We start from the raw sequence: 20,869 nt of genomic DNA, 5'->3' as shown, positions 1-20,869 counted from the left end.
AATCCTGGGAGGCGTTCCATCCACAGTGTGGTGGGTTATCTTACACAATACCCATGGAATTTGAGGCTGCCTCCAATTTACATAAACATGTAAATGTGGGTAAGCGCCAAATCCATACGCCTCCTGAGGTGATGCGTAATGAGGACAATTAGCTTAATTTCTCCTTGTTTTTGCCCTTTCCATAGAAAGAGAAAAATGCTTTGTAGGGTTGTTTTTGTGCAGGAAGATGTCCCTTCCTGCACAAAAACAATCCTGCCTGTAATGGAGGCATCCTTCCACCTTTGTGTAAAGGTGCCTATGTTGGCGCTAGGCTGACAAAATGGCACCAGCGTAGGCAGAAAGGACAGGAATGCACCACATTGCTAAATGCGTTTCATTCCTGCCCTTTCACTTTGGCTTAGGGCAGCAAAGCAAGGTGCCTTGCTGCGCTGCCTGTCTTATGCCAAAATGCCATAAATAAGGCCCCATGTGTACATCAGAACTTTCCCCACCCATATCTTTTCCCTTCCATTCCAATGGTTTGCCTAATTCACTGCTAAAGCATATCATTTGCACAATTTATCCATCAAAACACTAGGCATCTCCAATGAAAAATTTCTAACCTTTCTTTTCTAGATATTTCCCCTTCCTTTGTGTTATTTTAATTGCTGTATAAGACCAGCTGTGCTATGTGCATTCATATATATTTGCCAACACATTGGGTCATTAATTACTTCTTTAAGTGTGTCCCTACACCCCCATCATATGCCCCTTCCGTTAATAATGATGACCCTGCTCCTTTGCGTAAAGTTTTACTGCATTCACATTCCTTCTTCACTAAAATCAACTTGGGAATACATTTAAAAATACGTTTGTTGCTCGAATATGAATTTACCTTGATTGTATGTTCCTAACTGCATGTGGCATTTGACTTTAAGCTGTTTGGGAATGGGTGCACAGCTCTGGCCATGTCTGCTTTATTGGGGCCAATTTACCTGGACTATTGTGGTGTTGCTATGCTTATCTGGGAGAAGGACCTGAAGTTTCTGTTCACTAATGTGTTTGCTGGCTACGTGCCTCCCCACCTGTGACCTGTCAATCAGTTATAGTGGGCCTACGTTCCAGAGCCTGTCTGACCAGGTATTTCTGAGTCAGGGTTGCTGGAGAGTTCTTGATGGGCAAATTTGATAACAGTGATGCAATTTTATTCATACATGCGAGTGTATCATTATCAGCATTGGCATTGATATTATCAATTTTGACACGTTCATTTACTCCCACAATGACATGCTGCCAGGCATGCCTACTAGTCTGATGTCATATCTGCCCAGGCATGCTTTTCCTCCAGTCCGTCAAGTTGAGAAAAAGGGTATTTAACTTTCAAATACGTGACCTCCTGTGGTTAAATTTGAACATTCCCACAACAGTCAACTCACCTGCTGTCGAGACTTTGTATGTGCAGGTAATTTAAGACTGCTTCTTTTCCCATTTCTTAGTGCTTTAATTGAGCTTGTGGTTGATAGTGGAACTCACCAGTACTAAACTTTGGGGATCCAAACTTACTTTTCCTCATTAGACTTTTGCCAAAAAGGGGAAAGAATAGGAAGAGAAAGATGGAAAACCTTTCAGAAAGGTTAAAAACTAGGCCCTCACGGAATTTTCAATTTATCACAGAATTGGAAGAATTTGGCAACTCCGGGGGATATTTTCAAGAACGTGTGATAATTGCTGCAAAATTAGTTTAACGCAACTCTTCACATCACAGTCTATCGCGGCAAAATAACGCAATGTTAACGTTGTGTTTTCAACACGGCGGTCCCATACAATAGGCTCATGATAACGCGTCAAATGTCCGCAATAAAGTCAACACAATTCTGCAAAAATGCAAAACACAAACGCAAAAAAAGTTATGAGGAGGCCAATTGCGACACAAAAATCAGCAAAAAACAGTGACAGACCTGCAATTCCCACATGTCAAGTGTTAGAAGGCACCATAAAATCAGAACAAAAACAAAGGAAAACAAAAATAAACTGCGTAGCACCATGGATGCACCCAGACCAAGTGCAGAGGCCAATGCAAATCCCACCAGCCCCATAGACCACCAGCAAGGAACCTTGGGGTCGGGGAAGGCCACGGAGAAGAGGAAGAAGAAGACAGGGTGCAGTCTGCAGGAAAACCAGATTAGCGTCACAGAAATGACAGAACACTACCATCAAATGAACTTCAATTGGACAAACGTGAATGCAGTCGGAGTGTCGAAGAGGTCAATGGAGGAGGGGAAGTGGCGCTGGCATGATGTGAAAAGCCAAACTAAGCAAAACCCGCTGCCAACAGGAAGGCAGCAACTGTAACAGGAGGTGGGAGTCCTGCGCCACAGGAGGATCTGGAGGAAATGAAAGCCACAGTCATCAGTATGGAGACGGTACAAGGAGTTGGGAGTCCGGACCCAGCTCGACAGGACCTGACACACCATCAACAGGGTGAGTAATGACCAGCGACTGGGGGGCACAATGGCACCAATGCACAACGATGTGCAGCACACTGCACACCCACAATGACCCAGGATCATGTCCCTGATCCCCGTGGCACACTGCAGCACACACACATAGCAATAACAGCACATCCACATTGATGACAATGGGGTACAAAGTGCAACACCTACACCGCAGAACAGAGGACACAACTGGGTCTGCTCATGCGTGGAAACAGGCCAATCACATCTGACATAGCGGGAAACTGTGAGATGGAAATGTACGTGTACAACCTCACATCCGTCATGTAGTCCAAAAGTCCACTGTTCCGCATCAAATATTCAGCACCTACCAAACAGTCACAATGTACATTGTCATACAGTCTGCGTGTAAACTAGAACAGTGCGTCAACCTACATGTCAAGAAAATGTCAACATGTATCTCCCCTTCACATTGCAGGGGGACAAATAACACCTCCAACAGAGCAGACCATACAACTCATCAGTGATGTTGGAGAGGACCACCACACCTTCGACACCGATGCCCTACAACAGCTCAGGGACATCTTAGGCAACCCACCTCCAGGATCAGGGCAGCCAAGCTACATAGAGGAGACCCCAGCGCCTGCACAGACCACAAAGCAGGAAGCATCTGCCAGCACAGCTAGCCCCCAACACTTCACCAAGGCAAACATCGCATTCCTATGCCAGGTGTTAGAATGCCAAAAGCAGGTGGCCGGACAATTGCGGGTGGGGTCAGACCTCATGGAAGCCAAAATACATCTATAAGTGGGTGTCTAAGTCACATCAGGTACCACCTACACCCCACAAAGGAGACCCACACTGCGACAGAGTCACATGCATTTGCACATTTCCTGTACTGAACCACGCCCACAGCCCCGGAATTATCATTAACACACCCACGCTGGACTTGCGTACGATGGCCAATCCACTCCTCTTACATATTGAGTGGGTGACGACAAACCTACATGTACAAGAACGGTGATGGATTAAACCCAGATCTTTTGACCCATTGTGAGTGTTTGATTGATTCGGATGCTCCGTCCATCACCACCCCCTTTTGTACTGCTTTTGGCCGCCATAAGTGTGGCAGGGTATGCTCAGACGTGAGTCCATTGCTCACTTTGCCACTTGATTCAAGCAAGCCGGGCTGAAGACGGCTGGAATGCCAGAAACCGGTCCGCGGAAGCTTGTTTCCGGTCCAGGGAAGACATAGCTTGGCAGTTTGGGCTGGACTGTTCCCATGAGGCACAGGGTCAGACTGATTTGCATATAGCCATGTCTGAACTGGGGTGGCAGAGTGGGCTAAAGAACGGAGATGGATTAAACCCAGATCTTTTGACTGGGTGTGAGTGTTTGATTGATTCGGATGCTCCGGTCATCACCACCACCTTTTGTACTGCTTTTGGCCACCATAAGTGTGGCAGGGTATGCTCATACGTGAGTCCCTTGCTCACTTTGCCACTGGATTCAAGCAAGCCGGGCTGAAGACGGCTGTAATGCCAGAAACCGGTCCTCAGAAGCTTGTTTGCGGTCCAGGGAAGACATGGCTTGGCAGTTCGGGCTGGACTGTTCCCATGAGGCACAGGGTCAGACTGATTTGCATATAGCCATGTCTGAACTGGGGTGGCAGAGTGGGCTAAAGAAGGGTGATGGATTAAACCCAGATCTTTTGACTGGGTGTGAGTGTTTGATTGATTCGGATGCTCCGTTTATCACCACCCCCTTTTGTACTGCTTTTGGCCGCCATAAGTGTGGCAGGATATGCTCAGACGTGAGTCCCTTGCTCACTTTGCCACTGGATTAAAGCAAGCCAGGCTGAAGACGGCTGGAATGCCAGAAACCGGTCCGCGGAAGCTTGATTCCGGTCCAGGGAAGACATGGCTTGGCAGTTCGGGCTGGACTGTTCCCATGAGGCACAGGGTCAGACTGATTTGCATATAGCCATGTCTGAACTGGGGTGGCAGAGTGGGCTAAAGAACGGTGATGGATTAAACCCAGATCTTTTGACTGGGTGTGAGTGTTTGATTGATTCGGATGCTCCGTCCATCACCACCCCCTTTTGTACTGCTTTTGGCCTCCATAAGTGTGGCAGGGTATGGTCAGACGTGAGTCCCTTGCTCACTTTGCCACTGGATTCAAGAAAGCCGGGCTGAAGACGGCTGGAATGCCAGAAACCGGTCCTCGGAAGCTTGTTTCCGGTCCAGGGAAGACATGGCTTGGCAGTTCGGGCTGGACTGTTCCCATGAGGCACAGGGTCAGACTGATTTGCATATAGCCATGTTTGAACTGGGGTGGCAGAGTGGGTTAAAGAACGGTGATGGATTAAACCCAGATCTTTTGACTGGGTGTGAGTGTTTGATTGATTCGGATGCTCCGTCCATCACCACCCCCTTTTGTACTGTTTTTGGCCGCCATAAGTGTGGCAGGGTATGCTCAGACGTGAGTCCCTTGCTCACTTTGCCACTGGATTCAAGCAAGCCGGGCTGAAGACGGCTGGAATGCCAGAAACCGGTCCTCGGAAGCTTGTTTCCGGTCCAGGGAAGACATGGCTTGTCAGTTCGGGCTGGACTGTTCCCATGAGCCACAGGGTCAGACTGATTTGCATATAGCCATGTCTGAACTGGGGTGGCAGAGTGGACTAAAGAACGGTGATGGATTAAACCCAGATCTTTTGACTGGGTGTGAGTGTTTGATTGATTCGGATGCTCCGTCCATCACCACCCCCTTTTGTACTGCAAGGTCTTACCCACTGCCTGCGGTGACATGGTTACATCCGCTGTACACAGAACAATGTAATGTTTTGGGGACATGGGCCCTCATGTGTACATTATGACCACAGATACACATGCAGATAGTTTGTGGAACTGGCTATGGGCACATGCGCCCGGCCCCTTTATTGGCAGGGTCACATGTACAGTGACGCCTGTGCTGGATGTGTGTGGGATGAGTGTAAGCCAGCCCTCACGGAGTGGTAGGTGCTGGCAACAACTTGAATAGTGATCACTATTAAAACGGAAACAGAAAACACCAGCATTACAGAAACAACTGTGGTAGCTGGAGCAAGTATAGAGGTCACCCAATATGCAAACAGAAGTATCTGTGAGTTGCAGTGCACTGAGGTTGGGGCACTAGAGCTGAGCGTGCTCATGTGAATAAGTTGTCTAGGATTGTCTCCCTTCGTAATATTTCCGATGCAGCTGCAGTGGGGTGTGTTACATCTGCATCATCTTCCTCATCATTGTCCCAGGTCTCCAGCACTGCCTGAGGTGACATTGCTGTGTGAGCTCTCCACAGCACACAACTCAATCAGAAATAGTCCATGAGTTGTGGCGCACTGAGTTAGTGGTACCTGGAGTGCTGAGCAGGGTATCAGGCAGATGATGGCATCCACGACAGGTGTGAGCAACTCTGTTAGTCTGCCTGTATGACTGTTTCGACTCTCGCAGTTTTTGTTTGGAGGTGGTCCTAGAGGTGGTGGCATGTGCCTCCTACAGTGATGCGACGTCCAGACAAGTCAGGACTCAATTTGAGGTGTGAGCCCTGGTGGACTAAAGTTGAGGCTGGAGGCAGCGGAGAGCGCAGGGCCACAGATACATGGCATTGATGACCCCAAAGCTATCGACCCAGAGGCCATCCAATACAGTATCAGACAGGGTCCCTAACTTGAGCTGCACGGAGTTAGTGACCCAGGATGCACTGTAGCCAGCACAGGCACACCGCCACGCAACAGTGGCTTGCAGTGCACTGAGGTAGGACCACGCCGACTGAGCGGGTCTTTGTCGATGTCGAAGGTGAATGTAGCAGAGGGGTGCAGGGGACAGTGGCAGGTGTCCTCCAGGGCATGATGCAGAGGGCAGAAGCCAACCGGAAGTGGCAAATTCAGGAGTGGAATGCTACAGCCTCATTATTAACACCAAGTCGGTATCAGCTATGCGATGATGAAGACAACCCCCAGTCCATAGACTCAAACGCCACCAAAGTTTAACCAGAGTGTGTCCATGAATGTCGGGAAACAGACTTAGTGGCACCACGGCTGAGAGGGGATGCAGTCTGCAATGAGTCCGGTACAATGATATAAACTCTGCCATGAATAAATCAAGACTCAGTCCCAAATGTGTGACCTACTCGACCACAGTGTAGGCCGGAGGTAGCGGTCAGCAGGGGCCCACAGCCACGTGTTGTTGGCTCGTGATGCACAGAGTTAGTGACACCAGGGCAGTTGTTGGTAGTGTTCGATCACCTCCGTAATGATGATCCATTTTTCCTCCTGACTGAAATGCATCTTCCTCTTACACTTCTCCTTGCATGCAATGATATGAACTCTGCCATGAAGAAATCAAGACTCAGTTCCAAATGTGTGACCTACTCAAGCTCAGTGTGGGCCGAGGGCAGTAGTTTCCGAGGGCCAACACACACATGTGGTTGGAATGCTATACACTGACTTGGTGGCACCACATCAAAGGGAGTATAGTGATATAAACTCTGTCATAAAATTGGACTCTGTCATAGTGTAATCAAGACTCAGTTCTGAATGTGTGACCTACTTGTCCCCTGTGTATGCCGGTGGAGTACGTCAACAAAAACGGAGAACAGTCGGCCTTGCTTGCAGAGGTTGCGATGGTCTGAGCAGGCTGCCAAAGTCACGGGCCTCGGGCTTGGAGCTTGCATCGGCATGTGGTGGGCCATCTTTGACACACCCCGGTGTCGGCAGGTAAGCAGTGAGGCCAGGGTGCGCAGGGGCGGGCAAGACCGGTTCGGTGACCAGTGTCTGGGGTGCAGCAGGATCGCAGGCAATACTGCTCATGGCAACTGCGTAAGCCTTGTGGCGGGTGAGAGGCACCGCCCAGGCAAAGAAGTTGGACATCCCAGAAGAGAAGCACGCCCAGAGCTACGTGCTATTTATTCACACCCCTATGCTGGCCTGGCATACGCTGGGCCAGCCCTCTCCGCTCAGGCTTACAGGAGGGGACGTAACAAGCTGCATTTCCACAACCTTCTCCACTGGCTTGGGTGACATGGTTGCATCCTCTGTCCACTACAACCCATACACCAGCGGCTTATGTCGACATGGATATGGGTGTGATCTGCATACTGCAGTCTGGCCATCACATCCATGCCACACTTGGCATTGTGTACATTCTCATTCATGGGTCACTTGCCTCCTTCGCACATGCCTGGTTCCCACCTCTCCCCACAATCTGCTATTGTGTGGCTGAGGTGCGATGCCATTGATGGTTTATTTATTTATTTATTTATTTATGTTCTTGTATAGCGCAAGAATCGACCCCTTACGAGGTATCTCCGCGCTTTGCTCGCAGGATGGAATAGTTGCTATAGAACAGAGAATGTGAATGAACACTGATGTTTAGGAGTATTTAGTCTTCCTGGAATAATACAGTTTTTAGTTTCTTCCTGAAAGAGAAGTGATTGTCGGTTTGTCTGAGGTCAGCAGGGAGGTTGTTCCAGAGCTTGGGCCCTACCAAAGAGAATGCTCTGCCCCCTTGTCTGGTTTTTTTAACAAGAGGGGTTTTGAGTAGCAGTTGATTGCTTGACCGCAAGGCTCTGTCAGGTTTATAGACAGGTAGCTTTTGGACCAGGTAGTCAGGACCTTTCCCGAACAAGCACTTGTGGACAAGGCAGCAGATCTTGAATTTGGTGCGTTGTCTTATTGGCAGCCAGTGCAGTTCACGCAGCAGGGGTTTAGAGGGAGTTCTGGGGGGGGCATTCAGAACCAGTCTTGCTGCAGGGTTCATGTACATGGCTAGCCCAGGTTCCCACAGTAAGTTGTGCTGTCGTGTCTGGTGGATGGGCATGTTGTTTAGCATGTTGTATGTCAGTTTGTAACATGTGCATTCCCAGTGCTGTGAGTTGCATGATTGCGGAGTTGAGGTGTGTTGTGTGTTCATTTGGTACTTGCCAACGAGCAGTGCATTTCCATGGGCGCCATCCTGGCAGCGCTGGTTGATGATGGAGTGTCGGCAGATGTAGGAATCATGCATACTGCCTGGGTAGTTGGTGACAACGTTGGTGGAGATTCTCCGGTGGTCCACTGTTGCCTGCACATTGATGGAATGCGTGTGCTTTCTGTTGCGGTAATTGTGTGCAGTGTCACCAGGGGGCACAAGTAGGACATGTGTGCAGTCAATTGCCCCCTAACATGTGCGGGAAGCCAGCTATGGTATAGATGCCTTGCTTGGTCTTCAGCTGTTCCTGCACAGTGTGGGGGAAGTTGTGAGGAACTTGGATTGGGCTGGCTGTTAGACTCCTCTGACTCTGGCGGTTGTTGGTTGGAAGGTACCAGAGGCCAACAAGTGCAGCACGGCCAGCAGCTTTGTCTGAGGTGGGATGTTGGTTGTCCGCTGTGTTAGTACCATCAGCCTGTGGGCAATGATGGTCAGGATGCGGAGGATGGTGTCCTTTTGAACCTGTAGTGGGCAATTACATTCTCTGGTGTTGGGTCCGTGAGTTTGGTGCGTTTTCTGAAGGTCCGCTGTCTATGTTTGAGCTTTCTTTGTGGTGGTCCGGGGGGATGGGGGTTGTAGCGGTGAGTGTTTTGGCCCTGTTGGGGCTCCAAACTGCATGATCAGTAGCTCCATGGCATCTGTTGATCTTCAGGTGTGGCTCTGGCCTGGGCTCCATTTTCTGGTGCAGGTTGTCGTCCAACTTTACACCAGGTCAGAGCAGGTGTTAATTTCCTGCTGCTAACGCGCCTTATCGCCTGTTTTGGGTTTTCATCGCCGATCTGGCTGGTCATTGTGAATGTTGCGGAGTGGTGTTGTTGCATCTTTTCGCAAGGGTAACGCCTACCCTGCATCTCATTAGTGATAGTTGCCGGTGTCATCTGTGGTGATGTTTTTTGCGGCAGCTTTCGCAGGTAAACTGGTGGTATCGGCTGTTAGCACCAGCTTTTGAATGGGGCGATACATTTATTGCCACTTAGGCTGCGATAAAGTGCTGATAACTCAGCGATAAACACTTGAGAATATGCCCCTTCATGTTACTCTTCAACACAATTTTTCCCATTGAAGCAATGCAATGACAATGGGAACACGAGGCTCAAGCATGCAAGCCTAAGTCATGTTTGGCTTCCCCTAGCATGATTTCTAGTCGATGCAAAGCTTTCTGGAGTGATTGTCTAATGCAACCATTGCGAGAGTGGACCAAGGGCTGCTTCTCAAGAAGATTTTCTATTTGAAAAACAGCAAAATCAAGTTGAATGAGTGCATGCTCTAGCACGCCGAGTGTTGCCATTTCTGCTGATTTTTCATGAGCTATCCAGATTAAATCTCAGTGCGTGCAGCATGGTCTGCCTTTAACCTCCTGTTGGTGGAACTCTGCAGCATCTTGCTGAGTTTCTAAGTAACTCCACAAAATTTCTCAGAGTAAATAGGCATCTGCATGAGTGAGATAAAGGGGCAGGGAGAGTCTGCTGTTGGATTAGAGAGGCATGAGAAGGATTCAAGTCTATGCAGCCTATGCAGCCTTGGTATTTGGTGCACAGACATGTAAAATCACTGGCCAGACTGCTGAGCATAAATTTTGGCTCTGACACTTATTTTCGTTTTACAGATTAACCACTGCCCTTTCCAAAAAAACTAATTTCGCCCAAGGGCACACAGAATTTTAAGATCATAACTTTTGTATATTTATATTTTCAGGACCCACTACTAAAACAAGGCATTACACGAAAGAGCACTCATGGTTAATGAAAGGAAACAAATCCATGGTTTGGTTTTAAAAAATTTAAATGTGGCTATCCCGGCCAAGATGGTGGACAGACACTGAAAGTGCTCCTGGGCCATCACTGCCATCCTCAAGCCTCTGGCTTGTTGCGTGTCACTTCTTTCCAGAGCTATCCTCGAGGGGTCCCAGGAGAGCAGCTGGGCTGAGTTGGGATGGAATTCAGAGTCATTGACATTACCTTAACCACCTAGACCCAGGTGGCCTTGTGACACTGTGGAGCCTTTGATAGAGTGCTGGAGCCTATCAGGAATTCCTGTGCGTCTCTGGAGAGCAGTTTGGTCGAATTTAGGCTGAATCCGAGTCAGAGGCAGTGACCTCCCCCAGACATGCGTGGCCTTGTGACACCGCAGCACCATGGCATTCTACTCAGGGGAACAGACTGTTGAGGGAATCTGTGCCTCCTCATATGGTGGGCCCATGTCCTGGGAGGGGCGTCCTTTTGGGAATGTGCTTACTTCTACCTCCTGGTGCCACATTGTGATGAAGAGTGCAGGGGTGTGGGTGATGGTGTGGGTCTGCTGAGAGTGTTGGTGCAGTGTTGTGGGCTGAGCCAGACAGGACAGATTAGGCAGGAGGTGCAGGCATGGGCTGCCGAAGGGGAGAAGAGGACAAGGCGCCTAAGCTTGCAACTGCCTTCTACACACTGGGGACCGTTCTCTGAGCCAATCTCCTCTTCCTACAGCTAGATGTGCTGTCCCTATTGGATCCCCCGAAGCAAGTGGGCTGAGACTACACACCATGGCCTAGCACCAAGGCTGCGACCATATTCACAACCCGCGAGGGGGTGAAAGGAGAAAGAATCTCATCCTTGTGAGATGACGTCACCTCAGTTAAGTACAAGCTGATAAAGTAGCTATGCCTCCGCACCAACCTTGAAGGTTGGCTTGCAGCAAGTGTTCACATTGAACTAATTTCGAAAATAGTCATGTTTTATTACACATTCCTATTTTTTTGTTGGTTTTGTGAGAGGAGTGAACAGTATAACAATAAGGCAGGATATACCTGCTTCAAATGAATTTTAACAACACAAATATAATTATTTATCAGTTAAAGGTAAGTAGCCAACTGGATGTTTTAAAGTATACTCAATTCAGCCGAACTGAGTAATACATATATTCATTAGTTCATTCAATTAATATGACCCATATTCATTTTAATTATGACGCAAAATAAACATAGTGAACGGTTCACAGTGAGAAGTCATAAACTGCACGGTATTCCCATACATGTCATAAAGGACGACTACCTACTCATAATCCATTAGATACTAAAATAACTGCTCTCTGCGCACTAATGGGAGCACAGCTGCCACCTAGTCTCCAGGGTATTCCTGTCCTGAAGAGACCCTCATGTTTCAAGATTGGTTGAAAAGTCGTCGACAACACCTAGTAATAGTCTATTAAAGAAAGCACCAGAAAACAATCTAGTGCATCTTCTGTGGGATTATAAAAAAATACATGGACATCCTTGTATATACCAATAGCCCTTTTTCGATTTTAAGTCCCTATAAAGTATTCTTAAAATGATATGTTTGGTTGTGATCACTTCACTGGGGTTTCATAAGTCACTCTTCTCTCTAAAACCATCGCTCACTGAGTTTATTTTGCGTCATAATTAAAATGAATATGTGTCATTAATTGTTCAGCTGATCTGAGTATAATTTAATACATCTAGCTGACTGCTTACCTTTAATTGAAAAGTATATTTGGGTTGTTAAAATTCATTTGTGGCAAATATATCCTGCCTTATTGGTATTCTTTTCCCTACTCTGACTAAGCCAACACAAAGTAATATTATGTGATAAAATATGATTATTTTCAAAATGAGTTGCATGTGAACACTTGCTGCAAGCTATAATTTAATATCCGGTGCGCATGGACGTATGGGTCGCTCTTGTTTTTTTAAAAATATGCCCTTCAAGGATGAGCAGAAAATGTAGAGGGTCAAGGTTTAATAGCTATTGCGCAGCTGGATTCCCAGAGGGTGCTGAGTTCCCAGACCCTGTGCACGTCTTGCTCTCTTATGTACGGTCATGGCTACAGGAGAGACTCCTTTCACAGTGGTTCATGATCGCACAGGCATATAGATCGCTGGTCCAATGTCCTCCTTCTAGAGCATCCCAATGCCCACTGATTGCCTGAATCCTCAATTATCGCAACAGGAATGCTATCCACTGAGAGGCCCGCAAGGCTGGATCGCTAATGATCCAGTCGTCCTGAATAACGATTTTCCAGACTATGCCTGTGTGACATAAACAACAATATAACAAGAAAAGGGTATGGCTCACAAACAGTAAGGCTGAGCACTCTTAAACCAACTACCAAAGGGAATACCAATACTGCTATTCATTTTAAATCATTTGAATCAACAGATGCGTGGACCAAACATCAAAGCATCGTTAAGCTCATTAGTAGCTTTTATTTGAATATACCAACATTTTTTAAGATTTAAAAAGAAACACTTTTATACATGTGATACACACTTCATGTAAACAATACATTAACACTAAACAAAGGAAAAAGCAAAAAATGTATTGCACTTTCATTCAACAGCTCTCAAAAAACCACTCACTCTTCACACACAACATACACACTTTCAAAAAATATCTTACACAATCATACTTGTAAATCCAATTTCAAACAACATTGCAATTAATCACAATTTCTTTTTGAAAACGTATCCTATACAGTTTTTTCAAATATGTTTACATTTGATATACCATTCTCATTAGTTGGATACAGCAAATACCAAATTTGAAATCAATCACTAAGGGCAAATGTTTGGTAGTTCCACTGTCTCCGCGTTTCAAACCCCTTTTGTTCTTGGGGTTCTCATCAGGACCAACCTCACTAAGTTAAATACGCCCAAAAATTGAACATTTTCACTAGTTCATTGATGAGTGGTGAATTTGGGGGTTTGTTTAATTTGCTCGGTAGTAGTTGTCATCAACTGCAGGCAGTATTTGAGCCAACAGCGTCCTTCGGCGCCGTGTTTATGACCGAGTGGCTTCTCACAACTTAGGTAGGTTTGACCTCTGCAATTGCTCGCTTGTTTTGGAGATCCTTCCTTTCGGGTATTCGTCATCACAGTTAGATGTTCGATGTTTGGGCGTATTTAACTTAGTGAGGTTGGTCCTGATGAGAACCACAAGAACAAAGTGCCCTTAGTGATTGATTTCAAATTTGGTAATTGCTGTATCCAACTAATGGAAATGTTATATCAAATGTAAAAATATTTGAAAAAACTGTATAGGATACGTTTTCAAAAAGAAATTGTGATTAATTGCAATGTTGTTTGGTACAGGATGTACAAGCATGATTGTGTAAGATATTTTTTGAAAGTGTGGATGTTGTGTGTGTAGAGTGAGTGGTCTTTTGAGAGCTGTTGAATGAAAGCGCAATTCATTTTTTGCTTTTTTCCTTGTTTAGTGTTTATGTAATGTTTAAATGAAGCGTGTATCACATGTATTAAAGTGTTTCTTTTTAAATCTTAAAAAATGTTGGTATATACAAATAAAAGCCACTAATGAGCTTAACAATGCTTTGATGGTTGGTCCACGCATCTGTTGATTCAAATGATTTAAAATGAATAGCAGTATTGGCATTCCCTTTGGTTGTTGGTATGTGACAAAAAAGCAGCGGCGATCCTTTGATGAGGTGAAGCAGAAACTCAAGGCCCATAACCTCCAATAAATGCTCATTTTCCCTGCAAAGCTCAAAGTAATCCATAAAAGGTGTTCTCATTCTTTCAAACTACAGAGGTGGGGTAGGAATGGGTGGCTGAGAGGCCATCCTGGCAGTACCCTGTGATACACCCTGGAGCATCCCCCGATTCATGGATTTCCTTGTGGAAACTGTGAAGACAAAGCAGCAACTGAAGATCAGATCTTTAAGGACGCTTAGGCGGTCCTTGGTCTTTCCAGACTTTTTCAAATACAGAGCCATAGGCACGTCATGAGTTAACCACCTCACAATCATGAGTAGCCCAGCTGAATAATGAAGGAGAATCTGGTTTCATGGATGACCCAATGACGGAGTACACCATGGCTTGAGGAAGAAATCTATCATAATCATGACTATACTGCAGGAGCGTGTTATTTGAACGGGGTGGTACACACACGCTAAGGCGTGTCCAGCCCTTGTCCAAAAGCAGACCATAAATAGTGGTCTGGTGTTAAAAAGTGCTTTTTCCTGAGTTCAGGAGAAAAACCTGTGAAATAGAAAACATATAAAAGGTTGGGTAAACGTACTGGGATAACAATACAAGGGTACAAATTACTATAGTTATTGTGCTAGGTGAGTACTCATGTGATAGTAAAACACCTCACATTTCAGGTCGTACCCGTGGTCTGTCTGTGGTAGTTGACAGAAGTGCTCAGGCGGAGTTTACCGGAGCAAAAAGGTGTTGAAAATGATTCCAACAACTAGTTAATGCACTAGTTGTAGGTACACGTGACAAGGGGAAGGGGGGGTGTGGGAGAGCAATCGCTATCTCTAGTGCGGCGTCACAACACGCCCAGGCATTTCTGAAAGTGACCGGTATCTAAGTTTTAGTACCATTTCAAAACATCACACACTTAGGGACTGTTTAGCTTACACTCGAAGCAGCAATTTGCGCCTCATGGGCATCGAGCTGGCCAAGACTGCAGGTATCCGTTACCTAAAGAATCGCGGCAAATCAAGAGGTTTGTATCCCATTAAACTGTTGCAGCAAATAGGCGCGTCTTGGTCTGAGACGCATTATTTACGTCTCAATTCTAAGATTCAGGGCACTTACTTGCGGCTTCTGCTCGTCAGGCCTTTAAACCTACTTGGTTCTGTGCTCGGAAATGCCAGAACCAGAACCAGAACCAGAACCAGACCAAAAACAACTATAACGGAGAATGAGTCTGTTTTGAACATATGGGGCCTGCCAAAAGTGACAGGACACTACAAATGCGGAAATTGCAGCGTCTGCCCCTTCACCAACAATGCTAAAACATTACAACTAGAACCCAACAAAGTATGGACGATCAGGGGGCATACGAATTGTAACAGTGAAAACGTGGTGTATCTGCTAACATGTCCTTGTGACCTCAGATACGTGGGTATGACTGGCAGAAAAATCAAGACACGCATTGGTGAACACAGAAGCACCATTAGGTGCAAAATGACAAACACAAAGCTTACCGAACATTTCCTGTCGGCTGGCCACAGCGCGGACGATATCCGCTGGACAATAATAGAACAGATAAGAACAGGAACCAATATAAACCAACGCCTTTTTGAGAAGGAACAAAGGTGGGTTTATAGACTTGCCACCTATAAAACTGGGCTCAACGATAACATCCCATGGAACTCAGTAATGGGGTAATCTACCCCCGTTAATATGGTGTGTAAGCTAAATCCTCTTTAAACCACACTATGGTTCCACATATGATATGCAAGTTAATTCCTCAAAAAACCACACTATGATTCCACATTGAATACAGCAATCCACGCTGTAGCATGTCCTGTATATTGTTGTTCCCAGAGTCTGATACCTCTTTAGCTCATTGTACATTGTACATTTTTCAGCTAAATATTGGTTTTACCAAGATCAATAAAACCAATTTCCCTCTCTGAAAGGCGCGACCCGCCCTTGAGCGCCGTTCGCGTTCATAATCACCTAGACAACCGAAAAACGCTGTATCCCACGTGACCATCGCGTCACACACAGCGTCATCGGGCACCACCCCCGAGCCGCGCACCGATTGGTTCACAGGAACTCCCTGAATGGAGCCACACCTACCCAGGAAGTAACAGACAAACTACTTCTAGACGCCGTTACCGCTACGGGTGACTCCACGGGGCATTTCCGAGCACAGAACCAAGTAGGTTTAAAGGCCTGACGAGCAGAAGCCGCAAGTAAGTGCCCTGAATCTTAGAATTGAGACGTAAATAATGCGTCTCAGACCAAGACGCGCCTATTTGCTGCAACAGTTTAATGGAATACAAACCTCTTGATTTGCCGCTATTCTTTAGGTAACGGATACTTGCAGTCTTGGCCAGCTCGATGCCCATGAGGCGCAAATTGCTGCTTCGAGTGTAAGCTAAACAGTCCCTAAGTGTGTGATGTTTTGAAATGGTACTAAAACTTAGATACCGGTCACTTTCAGAAATGCCTGGGCGTGTTGTGACGCCGCACTAGAGATAGCGATTGCTCTCCCACACCCCCCCTTCCCCTTGTCACGTGTACCTACAACTAGTGCATTAACTAGTTGTTGGAATCATTTTCAACACCTTTTTGCTCCGGTAAACTCCGCCTGAGCACTTCTGTCAACTACCACAGACAGACCACGGGTACGACCTGAAATGTGAGGTGTTTTACTATCACATGAGTACTCACCTAGCACAATAACTATAGTAATTTGTACCCTTGTATTGTTATCCCCAGTACGTTTACCCAACCTTTTATATGTTTTCTATTTCACAGGTTTTTCTCCTGAACTCAGGAAAAAGCACTTTTTAACACCAGACCACTATTTATGGTCTGCTTTTGGACGAGGGCTGGACACGCCTTAGCGTGTGTGTACCACCCCGTTCAAATAACACGGTCCTGACGAAAACCACATAATATTACCATTGCTTGAAACATGTAGACCTATTTTAACTTGTAAATAACTCACATAGCACACTACGCTATTTTTATTCTTTTTCACACGTCTCGAAGCACCTAAACCTTCCTAAATAGGCACTGGTGCCACATATATTTTAATAAGGGTTCAAGCACTCCAGAATAAATTCTTGGTGTGAGTAGATTTGACCCCTTTTTAACACACTTTTCACAGTTCTCCTTTGCACATATAAAAATCAAAGAAACCCGCTCCACTGTAACCAGGTGTCGCAGCACACCCTATAGGCACTCGGCCTATGGGGTGGGACCCCGATGATGAAGCATGTCACCAACTAGGTTGGTGAGTGAGGGGTCTTCTCTAAGGACTATGACTGTCCAATATAAAAAGGTTGGGGCAATCTTTTGCTAAAACCAGAGCCTTAAGCTCCTGATACAGAAGGAATCTCTTCTTTGTATAAATATCTTTTTGCCTATAGGGGGTACTCCTCCACTGTTTGTTTAACTCTAGTTTAAGGGACCAGGAGTTCCCACCACACATAAGACTGTGCAAACTTCCCTTACTCTCCTTTTTGTTATACATATACTGCAGGAGCCACAAGAACTCATGCAATACCTTCAGACTATCTGTTTTTACTAGGAGATCTGCCTCTAGCACCACACAAATGTTCTTTTCAAGGATTTGTTTTTTAATGTTTCTGTCGTATATAAAACAGAGACTCTTGAATAAATGTAAAGTAGTTTATTCCTCGGAGGCAGCACAGACACCCAACCAGCACAGCCAGTGAAGCCGTCAACCTCCAACTGTCACTTCTACAGAACACTGAGCACGGGGCATGGAACACAAACAACGTCACACGCCACGAGCCGGTCAGCCAGAGGCATGCTGCCCCCAAGCCAAGAGTAAAACATAACACATCTCATTTTCTTCATAAAAAACAAAATATGCAACAAAACAATAACACTATAAATTAAAACAAACACTATGTGAAACCCTGCATACAGTACACAATGAGGTTGCATACAGTGCATAATGAGGTTCAATAAAATTGATATAATGCACCATCAAATACCCTACTCCACTCCTTTCCTTCAAAACTCAATGACAAATTTAGTGCTTCAAAAAATCTGGCAAACTGTGTCCCCGAACCTCTCTTCCCTTGCCAGTACAATCCCTTGAAGATAACTTGACATCCCTATTTTTGCCATCAGGCCCTTGCCCAACAACCATGAATGTGGGATTCTGCAACGACTTTGCTTGTTTTGAGTGCAAACCCATCCTCCTCAGATTCCATGTCTGTCCATTCTGTAACTTAACCCAACTTCCTACTACCGATCTCACCTGAAAAGGACCCCTGGATTTGTTTAATCCTTTATCAACACCACCGGGTTTAAAAGTCAACGGTTGAATGCTCCTACTGCCCCACAAATTGCTGTAGTTGGATCCACACAACAAAGAATTTGCATCATTTTTGAGCAACCAGGTGGGAATCATTTTGTTGCCAGCTTGCCTCCCCCTCATTAATTCAAAAGGGGATTTATCCATACCTAGATGTATAGTGTTGTGGTATGCCCATAACATTTATTTGATTTTACGTTGTACAGGAAAATTAGAAGTTAATGTCAACTGCATGGTGCCTTTCACCAGTCTATTTAACCTCTCACATGGGCCATTGCCTTGTGGTTTGTACAATGATGTACACATGTGCTTCAAATCAATCCTGTCAAAATATTCCACCATATGTTATAACGTAAGTTGTGTGCCATTATATGTAAGAAGCATGGCTGGGATACCTTCTCCTAGGAACACCTCACTAAGGGACTCATTATGATGGCGGGTAAAGGCACCTCTGCAATGCTGGCGGAAAATGTCATTTTACACACACCAGCAGCGGTCCTCACACCCGCAATATTACAATGGGCAAACATAGCCCATTTCCCTTCCGCCGAGGTGCGAAGTGAACCGCCATAAAAATGCGCCAGCCACCACGGAGGTGGAAGCCAATAGAGACCCACCGCCGTATGGAATGACGTCCCATCCGCCGTACAAATCAGGATGCCCCAAACAGCCTGTCACACCGCAGCGGAGAAACCACCCAACCGGAGTCAGTGGAATCACGACAGCGAAGCGCCAAACCAGACTTCTTGTCCCCTCCACCCGCTCCGGACCACAATGGATCTAGCTCTACATGCCTTTCCGGTGCTGTACCTGATCCACTACCAGCAAATAATGCACTGTCGCGGACAATGTTGCAGGTACACAGTCACACAACTCCTCACACAACCACAACTCACAACTCCCGGGTTCCTGTCCACATCACACACTCTAGTAGGGACAAGAACACATCCCCAAGTGTATCCACACATGTCCTACCTAAATCACCCCTCCGCACCAGGTCACCCATCACCTGCAAAATCACAGCAATGTCCTGGTAACGTCACCGTAGCGGTGCAGATGCAGGAAATCCTGTGCACAGTGTAGTAGGCAAGGCCAATGAAAGGCATGGGCAGTCCACAAAGAGTAACAGGGCCCCACCTCCACCCTTCACACACTATGCCCCCCACAACCATTTGAGGACATGCTGTTTGCTCTTCCTGTGCACCCCCTGCACAATACCCCAGCCAGGTGCCCCCAGACCCTACACCACACACACCAAACAACCAGGGAGCCTATCTCAGAAGGTGAGGGTGTCACTCATGTCAAGCAAACCGAGTCCAATCACAAAATAGAACACTCACACTGCATATGAACAACCCCTTAACTGTACACACTGCCTGTCACATCACTCAGACACACCCCACACTGACACACAAACACATACACATACCAGATGTCAGCAGCAATGGAGGGCAACAAATGGGCTAGGCAAAAGTAAAGTGGACAGTGCAGAAAAGCCATGGAGCAAGCCACAAAGCATGTGTGCATCACATGCAAGAGAAGGAACATATCACACTACCGTAAGGCCATCTAATCAGACATGGGTGGCACAATGAGTGAAATTAAGTCAAAGTGACCTTTGTTCAGCAACTCAGGGAGACATCAAGGCAAGCCATGCATAGGCACATGAATGATAGGAAGTGTCTGAAGTCATACAGTGACCAGCCACACATCTGTGTAAACTCACTTGACATGTGTATGACATCAGCACAACACACATGGCTCATTTTCACACTCCCTGACTGTCAAAAACAATGTGTGTCCTTCACACATACCCCTCCTCCACCCACCTCACACCTGCAGCACTCAAAACCAGTGTTAAACACACAGGATGGTGCAAATGATGCTGTGCGTACACTGACAACCAATCACACTCCTTGGGGTGCATCCACAAACATCACACACACACTCAGAGACGCCTAAACCAATGCTGACACAAAAACAATAGCCAAACACAAACCTCTAAAACAACATACACAGAAGTACAACAAGCCCACATATGCCAGCCAAACAGTGGAAAGGCAATGGGACACCAGACAGAACAAGTTTACACAACATTGTCACCCAGGACCAATGCACAGACACCATACCCCAACACAAACAAGAAGTAAAGCATCTCAAAACATTCATGAACACAAACTGGGATCAATGGGACAATAAGCTAACAGAGTCAGACACACCACACCACCCATCAAGCCAACATGGTGTCATAGTGTACCACATGCATGCACAATTGACAGGTCAAAGATAGGAGGACATAGCACTAGTATGCACTCAAAACAAGCTCAGTAACAAGAATACACCTTGCTGCATGTGACACACAGGCATGTAATGCACACTACACTTGTAACACACGTATGAATGTTTCACAATGCCCAAACAACTCACACACAATGTAATGCAAAAAATATCACACATAGAGCATTTGTCAGCAGAAAGAGCCAACACAGGCCAAACACTGCATACATCCACAACAAAAATACAATAGATGCACATGTCAATACATCACATTGCAAACTCAGCTGGACATCAGGGGATGCACACCAGGAAAGTACAAGGCAACATACACTCACAGCACTGCATGCAGGCCAGGCAGTGTGTGCACATCAACCGAATCAGTAGC

The 20,869-nt window shown here is 46.2% G+C and overlaps 1 protein-coding gene across 1 annotated transcript in view; it reads left to right on the top strand.

Annotated features, from left to right (window-relative positions):
• The window catches only part of LOC147692387 (cytochrome P450 2A13-like), a 977,490-nt gene that overhangs the window by 219,490 nt on the left and 737,131 nt on the right, over positions 1 to 20,869 (top strand). The window lies entirely within an intron of this gene.

The sequence above is a fragment of the Lissotriton vulgaris genome, chromosome 9 (assembly GCF_964263255.1).
Source record: "Lissotriton vulgaris chromosome 9, aLisVul1.2, whole genome shotgun sequence".
Lineage (NCBI taxonomy): Eukaryota > Metazoa > Chordata > Amphibia > Caudata > Salamandridae > Lissotriton > Lissotriton vulgaris.
The sequence above is the reverse complement of the archived record's forward strand: the minus strand, read 5'-3'. Positions and strand labels throughout refer to the sequence as shown.